Below are 15,285 nucleotides of genomic sequence, written 5' to 3'. Positions count from 1 at the left end.
AAAGACGAGGTTTTGCTTCACAGAAGGGGCAGCTGTCACTCGGAGATGGGACAGGGAGGTCGGTGGTTGGCAAACACCAACAGTCTCACGACCGTACACTTTTACAAGGGGTCTGTGTCTTAGGAGCTAGGGAAAGGTGGGGAATTCCTGCCAAAACAATTATTGTGGCTCAGAGAAGCAGCCAAACATCTCAAGCCAGTGAAATAGTAACTAACCAGAAACGACGTCACAAGCAGCCCGCTTAGTAATGACAGCACAGGGGTCCCTGTGCCACTCACTCTACTTCCATTCTTGCTTTCCTGTGAGGTTGAAGGTTTTCCCAAGTTACTAACTTACTGATTTTAAGCAAAACTGGTGGGTCCTGTCAAAAACCCTGCCACGGGTGTCCTGGCTGCCCACGGGGGCCCCCAGAACTCTCTCGATGCAGACTAGAAGCCAGAGGCCATGTGAGATACCTCATGGCCTTCTCTCCCGGAAGAGAACCCTCGGCCGGGTCACTGGTTCTCAGCAACACCCGGCCATCTGCACCCTGTCCTCCTCTATCCCCCCTCGGGAGGGACCAATGAGTCAGAGCGAGGCAGCACTTTCCTGATGACCTGGTCGCTCAGCCCACGTGACAGGAGAGCAGGGGTTCACTCCGGACGGAGCACGGCTGTGGACGTGACCCGACCCATCAAGTACCGAAGGCCCCGCCCCCCGGCTGGGCATCTACTGCGGCCGATCCCGCCGGGGCAGGCATGACATTGCATCGCGGCCCCTCTACCAGACGGCCGGGGAGGGGATGCTGGTAGCGTAACAAACGCGTGAGCAGCAGACGTAGGACAGGACAGGAGGGCCCGCTCGTCCTACCACCCGCTTGGTTTGTTCCCTGGGACCCTCCTCCCTTGAGAAAAGGAAAATGAATACAGACCAAACATCCACTAATACAACTAGTGGACTAATACAATGTCCACTTGTCAGCTGGGCCAGCACACAGCGCCCGGGTCAGCTTCAGGCTCTAGAGGGACCTGTCTGGGAAGCGAGAGGATGTCCGCCGTCTAAAGCACCCTGGACAAAATGCAGCACAGGGTGTCAGAGCAATCTGAGAAACAAACAGCACACTTCCAAACGGAATCGAATGTGTTCTGACTGTCCCCGGGGCACTCTGGCCAACCAGGACTCCACCTGCTGGAAGCGAATCTTGGTCCCCCCTCCCTGGACCCTCCCCCATCACAGAAGGTGACTGCCCACACTGAGTCTCAGGGAGCCTCCAGGACCAGGCCCAACGCCAGCCACGGGCTGAATCCCTCCAGGAGACGAAGGGAGTCCAGTCACCCAGCTACACAAGGACCTCAAATGGAAAGGGCCGAGTAATGAAGCTGGCTGACAAGGCAGAGGCACCAGCTGATGAGAGCCCAGCGTGGAAGTCGGGGAGATGGGTTCAACATCCAGGCGCACTGGCCGGGCGACAACCCCTTACACCCCAAGCCTCAGCTTCCTCGTCTAGAGTGGGGAGCCAGTCCTGAGATACCGCCCCCGGTGGGGCACACAGGGCACCGCGGTTAGGAGAGCCAGGGTCTGTCAGCACAAAGCTCCCCGCTTGCTCCCGCGGCCCCCCAGCCCTACCCCCGCGTCTACCAGCCCCGCAGGCATGCACCGGGCACCGGGTGCTTCAGGGATCAGCTGCGGCGGGGCCACCCTCCCAGCAAAGCGCCGGCCCCGTACTCCCTGCCCCCAGTCAACAGGGTGAGGACAGGCGTCGCTTCCCTGGACTTTCTCAACAGCCATCTCAGAACTTGGAAAGGGTTCTCACTGCCCTGGTGGACTAGGAAAAGGCCCCAGGGTTTAATATGATGTAACCCTGGGGTGGCTCTTCCTTGTTTCCACGTCCCTCTGGCGAGCAGAGGGCACGAGGCCAGGGGTGACCGGCAGCCCCCGGCCGAGACTCTGGAGTCAGAACGAGGAAAGCTGGGTCCCCAGCGCATCCCACCTGGGTTCCCACACAGCACCTGGCTCCTCAGAGGGCAGGTATGAGGCGGGGCGGGGCAGGGCAGAGCTTCCAGAAGCATGGTGAAGGGCCCCCCCACACCCCCACCCCCGCTGACAGGTCAGGTGATGTTCCCTTGAGGCTATCTTCCTCGGAGCTTTGTGCAAAGCAAGTGGCCAGGACAAAGCAACAAGGACCTACTGTAGAGCACGGGGAACTATACTCAGTATCTTGTAATAATCTATAGTGGAAAAGAATCCGAAAAAGAATATATATATATACATATATATATATATATATATACACACACATACACACACACACACACACACACACACACACACACATATATATAAAAGCAACAAGGACCTACTGTAGAGCACGGGGAACTATACTCAGTATCTTGTAATAATCTATAATGGAAAAGAATCCGAAAAAGAATATATATACACACACACACACACACACACACACACATATATAAAAGCAACAAGGACCTACTGTAGAGCACGGGGAACTATACTCAATGTCTTGTAATAATCTATAATGGAAAAGAATCCGAAAAAGAATATATATATATATATACACACACACATACATATAAAAGCATGTGTAACTAGACCACTTTGCTGTACAACTGAAACGAACACAATATCGTAAATCAACTACACTGTAGTTTTTAAAAAAAGGGGCGTGGGAAGCACAGCACCTCAGATCCCAGGGCACAGCACACTCGGTTCTCCGTCGAAGGTCTGCTTGCCCCTGGGGGACTTCGGGGTCCCAACCTCAGCACGGGCTCCAAGAAGCTGTGCACCATGTCCTTCGTGTATGAAAAACCTTATTGTGACACGAGCCAAACACATAAATCGCCACTGCGACAAACTCTCTGATCCTGAGCAAATAACTGCACTCACTGTGCCTGTTTCCTCATCTATGATGTGAGGTCTTTGCACCACATGACCTCTGTACTTCTTTTCAGCCCCAAAGCCGATTCTATATATTACATACAAATGTTCTGCGGCTAATTTATCCCTAGAACCATGGTTGAAATAATATCATGGGGACTTCTGTGCTTCCAGCCAAGATAGAATACCAGGGACTGCACGTACCCTCTCCTCTTAAATTACCAAAAATTGAAGTGGTTTTCATACACTGGACACCAGGCAGCACAGGACAGCACTCGAGAGAGAGGGGAAGCAGATGTGGGGAGATCTCCCAGGGCAACCCCCCCTCGAGGGCTCCAGAGAGTTTCCAATCGGCAGCGCAAGGAAGGGGTCTCAGGCAGTGTCTGGGGGTCCTTCTAAGGAGGTGGAATTCAAAGTTCAGGGAGGCCGGGGCAGAGAGGAGGTTGTGGCATGGAGGAGGGCCTTAGAGACATGCAGGGGGTGCCCTCGAGGCAGGGTGCAGGCACCCTGTGCAGGCACTCGAGGAAGCTACCAAGGCCAGGAAAGAACCACCAGAAAGAAGCAGGCAGAACCATCCCCAGAGCTCGCACAGGGCAGGATGACGTCTGCATTCACAGCAGCCACACGGGGAACCTCCTTACACACGAGACGCTGAATCGAGTCCTCAGGAGGGTCTTGCCTTAATAGTGAGAGCAAATCAGGCCTAGACCTAAAGTTACTCTAGGCCCAGCTCACAAAGTTTAAACGCAGGCTTCAGAAGGAGCAAACTGTTTCCAAGAAGCCTAACTGTTCCTGTAACAAATCTCCCAAATATTTAAAGGAACACCCACAAAAAGAAAAAAAAAAAAAAAGCCAGCACTCAAGCATGTAAAATTCACGTCTGGTATCCTATCAAAAACTGCCAGGCATGAAATGAAAATCAGACCCATATTGATAAGAGAAATCAACCAAGAGAAACAGACCTAGAAATGTCAAAGACAATAAAACGAGAAGACAGGTGTGTTAAAACAACTGGGATAAATATATTCCATGTGGGCTTCCCTGGTGGCGCAGTGGTTAAAAATCTACCTGTCAATGCAGGCGACACAGGGTAGAGCCCTGGCCCTGGAAGATCCCACATGCCGCAGAGCAACTAAGCCCACGCCCACGTGCCACAACTACTGAGCCCGCGCGCCACAACTACTGAAGCCAGTGCACCTAGAGCCCGTGCTCCGCAACAAGAGAAGCCACCGCAACGAGAAGCCCGCACTGCAACGAAGAGTAGCCCCCGCTCGCTGCAACTAGAGAAAGCCTGTGCACAGCAACAAAGACCCAATGCAGCCAAAAAATAAATAAATTTATTTAAAAAATATATATATATATATTCCACGTGTTCAGGAAGGGAAAGGAAAGCATGACCTGATAAGTAAAAAAAAAAATGAAAGATAAACAATGACCAAATTCAACCTCTGGAGAGGAAAAATACACCAATGGAATCAACAGCAGAGCAGATGCTGCACCCCTTCCCCGCCCTCCCTCCATCCCGATGTCCGATCTCCAAGGACACACTGGGAAACTCCCTCCCACCGAGGGCTGGGGTGGTCTGGGGTAGCAGAGCCCCCATGAAGATTCAGCAATGGAAACCCAGAAATACTTCAGTGAAGGCCACTCAGCCACCCTTCAGCTCGGTGCCTACGCCAGACACAAGAAGAAGCCTCAAACCCTTCCTAATCCACATTCTAACCAGCCCCCAGCCCGGAGACCAGCCTCCTAACCCCACGTCCCCCCACACTCTCCGTGTGGCCACAGCAGCATGTGAACCCAGGCCGTGCCACAGCTCACCCTGAACCGCTGGCTTGGGGAGAAGCCAAGACGTGAGTCCTGCACATATCACACCCCAGGATGGGAGACAGAGGACAAGCCCAGGGACCCCGAGCCTGCACCCTCAATCCTCGCACTGTGGCCCTAGTTCAGTCCGAGAACTTGCTCCTTAAGAAGCAGGTTTCGTAGGGCTTCCCTGATAGCGCAGTGGTTGAGAGTCTGCCTGCCGATGCAGGGGACACAGGTTCGTGGCCCAGTCCGGGAAGACCCCACATGCCGCGGAGTGGCTGGGCCCGTGAGCCATGGCCGCTGAGCCTGCGCATCCAGAGGCTGTGCTCCGCAACGGGAGAGGCCACAACAGTGAGAGGCCCGCGTACCGCAAAAAAAAAAAAAAAGAAGCAGGTTTCGTAAATGCATCAACCCCCACTTCACTGGGACCCCGAAACATAACACACCGACCCTGACGATCAGCCCTGGAAACCCTGAAAGCAGAAACTGCCTTTCACGGCTCTCGGCACAAGAGAGCTTTGCCAAACCAAAGAAAAGCAGCCTACAGTTAGCGATCAATGGCTTTAAGCTCATGGGGGACGAGAGAATCCTCCCCAGGGTGACACAGTGACCAGGCCAGCAATCGCAGTGCTTCAGAGGTGAGGGTGCCCCACCACTGGGTCACCTACGGATCAGAGATATATAGCTGATCTTCAAAGAGACTCACCCATTCAACACAAACACACCAAGCTTCTAGTATAAGGCGGGCACGTTAGTGCTTACAGCAAAGATCCTGTCCTTTTGTCTGGAGAAAACAGATAGTAAGCACTAAACATACTATGCAATTTATTTATTTATAATTTAAGAGGGCGGGGCCATGGGATAATAAAAGAATAGCTTGCAGCAGGGTAAGCAGGAAAGGAAACTGCGAGTTAAATAAAACTCGATGGAGGACCTCACTCTTTGAAAAGGGGCCTCGAGCAAAGACTGGAGGGCGGAAGGCCCAGGTGTCAAGGGCGATATGGACCAAGGACCTCTGCCCAGGTACTGGTGGCAGCCTGGGCAAAGTGCATTCAATATCTTCATCTTGATCGTGATCATCCTTAACAACCACAGTAGATGCCACTTTCCCTGTGAAATAAATGTCAGATGCAGCCTCTTACGTTTCCGTCATACTTTGGAAGTTTCTACCAATAATAATGACGTGTTTTTCCTATGAGCTTATGCTCCTTTTACGTTTTTTTAAAATTTATTATTTAAGCCCAGTCCCTTTCTCCTGAGCGGGCTCTGCGGCACCTGGAAGCAGCTGTTGGAGACAGCCTTCCCCTCCCCATCTCCAGCAGCCAGGACAGGACTGAAAACCTTCACAGAACTTCCTACAGCTCAGCAAGCCCAGGAAAACTCCCCAGAGGCTGAAGGCCAGAAAAAGAAATGTCAGATTTCTACCCCCTTTCCAGAAAAACTAAAGCACAGTGACAGAAAATCCAGTAAGATCTTCCCTTAAAGATTAATTAGAGGACAATCTCATAGATGTTGATAATAATGGTAGCCTTCGATTATAGGAACTTCAAACACTTTTCTTTTGACTTCTGCCTAGTTAATAAAAAATAATAATAATAATTTTTAAAGGACCAGTGGCCACATTCTCATGGTCTCCCTCGAACATGCATAAATATTTAGCGTGTTCCAGGGAAAGTGCCAAAGTGAGTGTTTACTGTATATGAAGATCGTTGCTGGGTTAATAACTGCAGGGGAGGCCCAGGGAGCAGAGGACACTTTGCCCAAAGAGGAAAAAGTAGCCAGGAACAATACAAGGACTCAGGCAGGCCACTGTGAGACACAGTATGAGCTAACCACGGCACTGAATATTATGGAAACCTAGCTGCTACTATAAAGACCACACGCTTAAATAGGAAATTAGAGTCAAGAAGCTCGTGTTGAAATTACTCCATATGCTTTAATACAAGGAGTAATTTTCAGGTTCCTCCTTCTCCAAAAATGTACCATTTTTGAAAAACAGTTGCAACTGCGAAGCTTCCGTCCATCGAAACATTTTCTGCGTGATCACGACCTGCCCCTGTCCTCCAGCTGCCCGTCCAATGCACCTGCAGAAAGGATCCAGCTTATTCATCCCTTTGCAGCCGAGTGAAAAGGAAGTTCTCCAGCGCCCAGACCAGCCAAGAAAGTGCCACGTCACCCCATCACCTCCAAGACACATCCTGCTTCATCTCCAAATCTAACCAGTCGTTAAGAGGACCACTGCGTGCACGATGGGCCATAATCAGATATTACAACACGGTGACAGGGCCCCGCCCGTGACCCCGTCTTCAGAGAGCACAGAGGTCACCCCAGAGGCTCTGCGCCTGCAGCCTTGGCCCCCCACACAAGCCGCCATCCACCAAACAGGCCCACAGACAGGAGACAAGCACGGCCTCTGATCTGCGGCCCCGGGAAGGATACCCCTGGGGAGACAGGGGGAGCAGGCTCTCCCCGCAACAGCCAGAGCGCACTTTCAAACCCAGAACCGAAGGCACGGGCAAGCCCTGGGCCCCCCAGCTTCCAACAGGGCCATCCTGCTTCTGGGAAACGGGGCAGAGCCTCCACGCGGGCTGGGCACAGGTGAGACACAACTCAGGGTTGAGCGTGGAGGTCGCGTGGGCAGAAGGCGGCAGTGTGAGTGAGGACAGCACAGCAGGTGGCGTTCAGGTCTGTGACGGGCACACCACGACCCCCGTCCACCTCCCTTAGAAGGTCCAGCCACCTTTCCTGCAAAGAGGGAGCATTAACCTGAGACCCGGGGGCCCGCCTGGACATGTGCAGAAGGTAGGGTGCACAGGGGCCCCGATGGCCAGCAGCCGGACCAAGCAGGCCCGCCCAGGCCCCAAGGGATGACGCAGATGACAGCCAGAAGTCAGCTGACACCTGAAAGGGCAAGTGCAGGTCCGCAGGCCCTGTCACATGACAGCAATAAACACGAGTCAGGGGAGTGGTTGTCAACAGAAGCCAGGCTGTCAACAGAAGCCAGGACGCTAAGCAGCCCACCAGGAACCCAGGGCCCGAGTCACCATTCCACAAGCAGATCCTGCCCTCTCCCTGCCCCCGCTCTCACTCTGCTGGCCCCAAGCTCTGCCCCCGCTGCAGCAATGAAACCTTACTAGACAGAGCATTAATTAAGTCTGTCCCCTCAATCGACTGACCGGCCTGCCGGCCGGCATCACACACCTGCCCAGCCATGCACAGGAGAAGCCAAGAGACAGGATGGGGAGACGCGGCCCACGGGCCCCAGCCCGAGCTACCAGGTACCAGCCGCGTGACCTGGGAGTTACCAGCACCTGCAAGCCTTGGTCCCCCTAAAAGAAACAGATGCCTAACCTACGCACAGGGCTTGCTCTGGTATCAGATGCAGAACAGAACACATAGAAGGTACTCAATAAATACAGCTCTGTGGTACTTCAGAAGAAATCCAAGACCTCAAGCCCACACTCTTCCAGAAGTATTTAGTCAATACCAACAAAAGCATTCAGGATACAGCAAGTCTGTCCCTCTCTAATAAGAAATGTATACTCTTAAAATTTTCATTTTTCACGGATTCTAAGACACTCCCCCATTTTAACAATTTTGAAATTTAAACACTTTCCAACCTATCCACATTTAAGGATCATACGTGAGAATCTTTATTTTGAATGAAAAGTTGTCATTAAAATTGACCCTTTATCCCATGGCACTTTAGGATCAAGGAAATTCAGTGAGTGCAGAATCCCAGGACACAAACACAACGCTTCATCGCAGGCTCTGAGGAGAGTGGGACCCGTGTGGTCCTGACAACGTGAACACTCACATCCTCCGCAGATACAAACGTTAAGAAAAGCACACCTGTTACCCGGTAGGGGGAATGGCCTTGGTCTGCCTTGCTATTCTCATCTGAAAAGGGGAGAACGTGAGGGGTGGTGGGAAGATTCCTACTTAGGAAAATCCAAGTGAAGTCCTTGGCATGCCAACCAGCACACAGTTAGCGGCTTGGTTTTCTCACCTGTAAAATGGGTATCACAGAGGTACGAAGGTCCCACCTCTGAGGGTTGGTGGAGGGTAAAATCAGAGAACCCAAGTCGAGGATCCAGAAGTGCTGAATCTTCTCCCCACTAGCCGACCTCCACTGAGTGGTGAGCGACGGGTTCCATCAGGAAACGACGCAGGGTCCCCGCGGTTCCCCCCCCACCGCCCCCCGCACCAAGCGCATGGCTGACACTGATGGTCTGTGTTTCCTCTGCTTGTCTGTCCCACCAGGGCTGGGAGTCTCCCAGGGCAGGGCTCCCTCCTCCTGCATCTTGATCCTAACATGCAGCCATGGTCGGCTCATCATTCCCAGAACACGAAGGGAATGAACAAATCTGCCACGTGACTCCCAGTGTTGAAAGAAAAGGGCGTTCAACTGATTCCACAAGTGACAGAAAATGTAAACTCGTGTGCTGTTTCCTAACATGTCACTGACCATCCAGGATTCCAATAAATAAAACCAAATGACTACAGTTTGTCACATCAGGGAGAAAATGTTTACCCAAACCAATTCTCATCTATTTTTCTGTGATTTTAATTTTAATTATTTAGTTTTGGCTGCTCTGGCTCTTCGTTGCTGCGCGTGGGATTTCTCTCGTTGCGGTGAGCAGGGGCTACTCTTCGTTGCGGTGCACGGGCTTCTCACTGCGGTGGCTTCCCTTGTTGTGGAGCATGGGCCCTAGGCACGTGGGCTTCAGCAGTTGTGGCACACAGGCTCAGTAGTTGTGGCTCGCAGGCTCTAGAGTGCAGGCTCAGTAGTTGTGGCGCACGGGCTTCGTTGCTCCGCGGAACATGGGATCCTCCCAAGCCAGGGTTCAAACCTGTGCCCCCTGCATTGGCAGGTGGATTCTTAACCCCTGTGCCACCAGGGAAGCCCTCCTTTTGAAGTGAATTTTCTACAGTGATTTCAAAGACTTGAAAAGATTATAACCTTGAAGTGACAGAGGCATCACAAAAAATCACTTACAAATTCTACTGCTAAATAAGAATCTACACTCTGGGCTTCCCTGGTGGCGCAGTGGTTGAGAGTCCACCTGCCGATGCAGGGGACACGGGTTCGTGCCCCAGTCTGGGGAGATCCCACATGCCGCGGAGCGGCTGGGCCCGTGAGCCATGGCCGCTGAGCCTGCGCGTCCGGAGCCTGTGTTCCACAACGGGAGAGGCCACAACAGTGAGAGGCCCGAGTACCCCCGCAAAAACAAACAAACAAACAAACAAACAAAAAGAATCTACACTCTAACAAATCAGCAGCTCACGTCGTGTATCAAAATAACAGTTCCCATTTAATGAGGTTTGTTTATGCGCCAAGACAAGGCCGGGGCTCTACATAAGTGACTTTCATTCTCACAGTGACACTGTGAGCAAGGCACGTACAGAGAACCTAAAAGGCGTCCAGTCACGAAGAGCGTATTGTCAACGCATTCATCAGCTACCAGCTTCCCTGTGCAAAACATCTCTATTAAATAGTGGCTGTTACTAAGTTCAGAAATCATCTTGAACGATTTGCGAAACTGCTTTAGGTGAAGATCCTATCCACTGGAAGAGTCTCATAGAAGTAAGTGATGCCTCATGGTGAACAGACTTGTGGTTGCCAAGGGGAAGGGGGTGGGGGAGGGATGGATTGGGAGTTCGGGGTTAGCAAATGCAAACTGTTACATATAGAATGGATAAACACCAAGGTCCTACTGTACAGCACAGGGAACTCTATTCAATATCCTGTGATAAACCATCATGGGAAAGAATATGAAAAAGAAGAATGCATATATATGTATAACTGAGTCACTTTGCTGTACAGCAGAGATTAACTCAACTTTGGAAGTCAACTACACTTCAATGAAAAAAATAAATAAATAAGTGATGTCTCAACTGCTCTTGGCATCCGTCTCCTCCTACCATGACGAGTGGGAGGAACTGTCCACAAATTTCTTGAAGAAAACGAAGTCCAATGAAAATGCCTCTTTGCCGAAGTATGGGTGAATAAGATGAGAAATGGAGAAGCCATGGGACGACTCTTTGGCTAAAAAATAAATGAGAGTGACCAACTCTGGGAATGGAATTCGATTCCAGAGAATGATCCCAAGTCCAGACCATAAGGGATGAGAGCATCCAGCTCCTTCAGACGCTGCTGAAAGATGGAGGAGCCAGATGTGAACCCAACCGAAGACCCAAAGCTGTGTGTGACTGGCAGTCAAGGTCTCACGGGTGAGCTGAGCCTTGTCCCTGCTGTCCCCACGATGAGGGAGGAGAGAGGCGGACACAAGGAGGCCCACTTGGGCCTCTGTCCACCCAGAAGACTCACTGCACTAACAGATGTCCTAAAGCAGGAGGTGGTCTGCAGAGGGCCAGCCACTGCTCAACTCTGCTGGTGAGGCCCCAAAGCAGCCACAGATGGGATGTTAACTGAAGGAACATGGCTGTGTTCCAATAAAACTTTACTTACAAAAGCAGGCAGAGGCCGGATTTGGCCCACAGGCTGTGGCTTGCCAACCCCTGCCATGCAAGGGGAGGCTCCTGGCCTGAGGGGCTCAGGAATGCACACCTGAAATGGGGCCAAGGAAGCAACCTGCAGAGACGTGGGACTGAGACAGAATTTATGAAATTACCGATGGGGATGTAGGGGAAGAGGGGCTACCGCAGGAAGCCTGCTGGTTCACCCTGTATTGGCAAATGGAGTGGCAGAAGGGCAGGATCACGAGGACAGTTTCTATGACGTTTGACTTCTAATTTAAGCAGATGCGTTTTCAAATCAGGAAAAAAAATTATAAAAGTAGAAATAAATATTTGGATTAAATATCTGAAGATGCGCCAGTGATCTTTTTTTTTCCCTCTATCAAATGTGGTTTTTATTCAACTGACAAGCACTTTTCTATAGCTGCACTTGTGGAACTTCACATGGCAAAAACAGGAGTTTTTGTCTGTAGACTTTTTTTTACCTCATTAAAAATGAGACTGGTCCTAAAAATATAGGTAGAAACAAATTTAAATTCACAAAAAACTGCATTCATGAGTCTGAAGATGAGGATGGGCCTGAGGCTGTTCTGAACCTTGACCCTTGACAGGAGATTCCAGGTGCCTAGATGGCATAGACCCAGGCTTAGTTTTCCGAGGTTGGCCTCGGGCCTGGGTAAGACAAGTGGCAAAGGTGCTGGAGCCAGCTAACTCACCCTTCAGAGGGAAGGAGGCTGGGCTGGGCGTTGCCACTTTCAAGGAATCCGTTTCCCGCGTTATCACATCCTCAGGAACTAAGCTACCCTTGGTTCCTTCCACAAAGATAGCTGTCAAATAGCGTGACACCCAGGATCGGCACCTGCAGCAGTCCTAACCCAGGGAGACCGCCTGAAGCATCTGGGACGAGCGAAGCCGCTTCGTGTGAGAGAAGAGTTGACGCTCGCTGAGTTTTCCTTTCTGGCGCTCCAGCTCCGGGATGCTAGAAGCTGTGATATCAACCTCTCCATCACTTCGACCCCTGAGGCCACAGACGGCAGTTGCAGTCTCCTCCTCCTTTTCCTCCTCTTCCACGCCACTGGTCTCCTCCATGATCCGAGGAAGGCCACGCCTCCGCCCCAGGCCTTCCTCTGGCCCCGGAGCTCTACCTCAGGTCGCCCGGTTCGCTTGGTCAGAGCAGTTTTCAGTCTCCGGTGCCGGCCTTCAACAATCCACGTGTTTTTCCTGTAGCGGGACATACTGGCCAGACTCTTGTCAATCTCACCGATGCCAAGGGTGGAGCCACTGCACAAGGAAGGCCAGGACAGCAGCCTTCTCTTGGGGTGGCTAGGCCTGAAAAGGCTGGGTGCGCAGGCTGTCACCGAGGGCCGTCTCCTCTCCATAGGCCATGAGGGGCCGCGCAGGATCTCAGACCCGCTGTCTCTTGTCAGTGGGATCTCGGACACCTTCTCCCCCAAGATCTTTAAGGACTGACAGGAACCTTAACAACCTATCTCAAGTTTCAAACCTACAGGTTTGAATCTCAAACCTACATTCAAGCATCTCGTTTCTACATCACAGTTCAACACTTTACTCAAATGCCTGTACCTGAACTCATTTTTATTTTCTGTGTGTGTGTGTGTGTTTCTGAAGGATAGCGAATGCTATTTTATGTATAAAAGAGAAACAAAATGTACCTCATAATAGGTACATAACCAGAACCCTGGAGGATATGGCTAGGAAATAAAAATTTTCTGGACTTGAGAAAGATGACCCAGGGTCCAGGGCGGCCCGGTCACCGAGCCCACCCCCCCGTGTACTTGAGGGACCCAGTTCCGACAGGTCGAGTCAGATTCTGCAAGATGTGAGCCATGAAGAAACTTCTTGGTTCATAGCTTTGGGGATTTTAGAACTGCAGACAGTGGGCTGTAGGCCTCTATTTATAAATCCCCAAAGACCTCTCCTTCCTAAGTGACTGAAATCCAGACCCCTCCCTGGCTCTTTAGGCCAGGTGTGCCGGCCTCTGGCCCCTGAAAAAGCTCTGCCCCAGCCCGGCCCGGGTGCTGCCCCCCAGCTCTGGGCACTCCCTCCAGGGGGTTCTCCCTGACTTCCTGGCCTCTCTCTCTCCCACTGTCAGATTTTCTTTGCTTGAGAATCATGATCATTACTCACAATTATCTCATTTGCCAGTTTCCCCATGACCCTCTCCCCGACTAGGAGTCAGGAGCCCCAGGAAAGCAGCTTCTGCAGAAGAGCTGCCACCCAGCGCTCACACTGCAGGTGGCACCCGGCTGGTGTTCAATCAGCATCCAAGGAATTCAGGAGGAACTCCCTGGCGGTCCAGTGGTTAGGACTCCGCACTTTCACTGCTGAGGGCCCGGGTTCGATCCCTGGTCGGAGAACTAAGATCCCACAAGCTGCACCGCACAGCCAAAAAGAAAAAGAGCAAAACAAAACAAACAAACAACAAAAAAACCCCAGGAATTACAGGGAACGACTCTCGGTGGGCGATTGAGACCAGGCTGGCCCGGTGCCGGGTAACTTCCACACCCCTCTCCCAATCCCCGCGGCACCCTGACAACACCATGCACCCTTGTTCACCAGCAGGGGCACTGAGGCATCTCATGGTTTCCCCCAAGGCCAGAGAACCATGACAATATCACAGTTTAAAGGAACAGCCTAAGTCAAACAGTGAAGTAGTCCACCCCCCCTCCACCAGCCCCCCATCCCATGCCCCCCACCAACCTGCTGCCTCTGTCCCTGAAGCAGGAAGCAGGGTGATTAAATGCACAAAATCCTTCTGGTGCTTCTATGTCCAGAACAAACTCGACTGAGCAGCGACTCATTGACTGAACCCTAATCCAAGCCACAGCGATGAGTGAGCAGCTAGAATGAGAACATTATTTGTACGCTGACGATCTTACAAAGAAATTCTTCTCGCTAAAAACTTGGAGATGTATCTATTTGCTGTAACTGCAGATTACTCAAGACCGAACGCATTGTAAATCATCCCATGTTCTGAGAAATTCTGGAACTGTCGGCTGATTTTTCCAGGAACAGAGGGTGAGAGCTGCCAAGCCCGCCTGCTGGACTCTCGCAGGAGCGCAACAGTGCCTGCAAAGGCCGCGGCACGGCACGACGGAGCCCTTCCTCCCGGGGTGACAGGCTCCGCTGGCAGGGCCCACTGTGTGTCCGCGGCCTCCTGGCTCCTGGGAAGAGCCTTGGGCAACTGGGACGGCGACTACAAACACCTAACACGTCCGCGAAGCCAGGCACTGGCTACAGCTGGCACTCCTGCCATCCCTGCCCGGACCAGGGGAAATCTGAGATGCCAGTGGGTTGAGCTAAGAGGGCTTTGGGGTGGAACCTTCCCTACGTCCTATCTGGCCCTTACGGTTCACTCTGTGACCAGCAAAGAGGACGTTGCTCGGCTAACTTGCAGACACACTTCCCCGGGGAAGGTTTTCCCTGCAGTTCACTGATGCCATTTCCCTGGGAGCGCTGGTGCCAAGTGTGAGGCTGGCAGGCTGGGGTGACAGCCAGCCAAAGCTAAACGGTCAAGTGAGAGCTGAACCCATGACCACAGCGGCATCACGGCGTTTCAACCGACAGGGCGAGGCAACCACGGCCTCTTTAAGACCAGGGAATGATCACCCAGGAGGCAGAGGGCAGGATCCGGAGAACGCTCACCCACTGAACAGGCTGGGGGTCCCCAGCAAACTTCATGGCTCTGCGAAGGTTTCAGCCCCCTTGTCTCGCTTGAAACTGACTGTGGCTTTGTCTCAAATCCAGAAATCACAGTGAATGCTACGCCTAATCTCCAGTCTTTCTTCCAAGACCTCTTGCTCTCTGACACCAAAAAAATTAAAAAGATACCTCTCTGCAGCCCCTATGCTATGGGCAAATTATCATCACTGCAGCTAAGCACAGACTTCACAGACGAAGGGAGAGAAAAGCAAGCTCAGAGGAGTGCAAATATCACATCAAGGGACTTCAAAACGTACGACTCCTGCTGGAAAAACAGAGGCCGGGAGAAAGGTGGCACAAGTGCTTCACAGGCTGCAGGGCTGAGAAGGAGAAACCAAGATTCACTTGTCAAATCCAAAGACCTAAGGATCAAACGTATCTGTCTACACCATAAAGCAAAAG

The 15,285-nt window shown here is 52.0% G+C and overlaps 1 protein-coding gene across 4 annotated transcripts in view; it reads right to left on the bottom strand.

The window, feature by feature from the left end:
- The window catches only part of GRB10 (growth factor receptor bound protein 10), a 199,442-nt gene that overhangs the window by 118,252 nt on the left and 65,905 nt on the right, over positions 1 to 15,285 (bottom strand). The window lies entirely within an intron of this gene.

This window comes from Globicephala melas, chromosome 9 (genome assembly GCF_963455315.2).
Source record: "Globicephala melas chromosome 9, mGloMel1.2, whole genome shotgun sequence".
NCBI classification, from domain to species: domain Eukaryota; kingdom Metazoa; phylum Chordata; class Mammalia; order Artiodactyla; family Delphinidae; genus Globicephala; species Globicephala melas.
The sequence above is the reverse complement of the archived record's forward strand: the minus strand, read 5'-3'. Positions and strand labels throughout refer to the sequence as shown.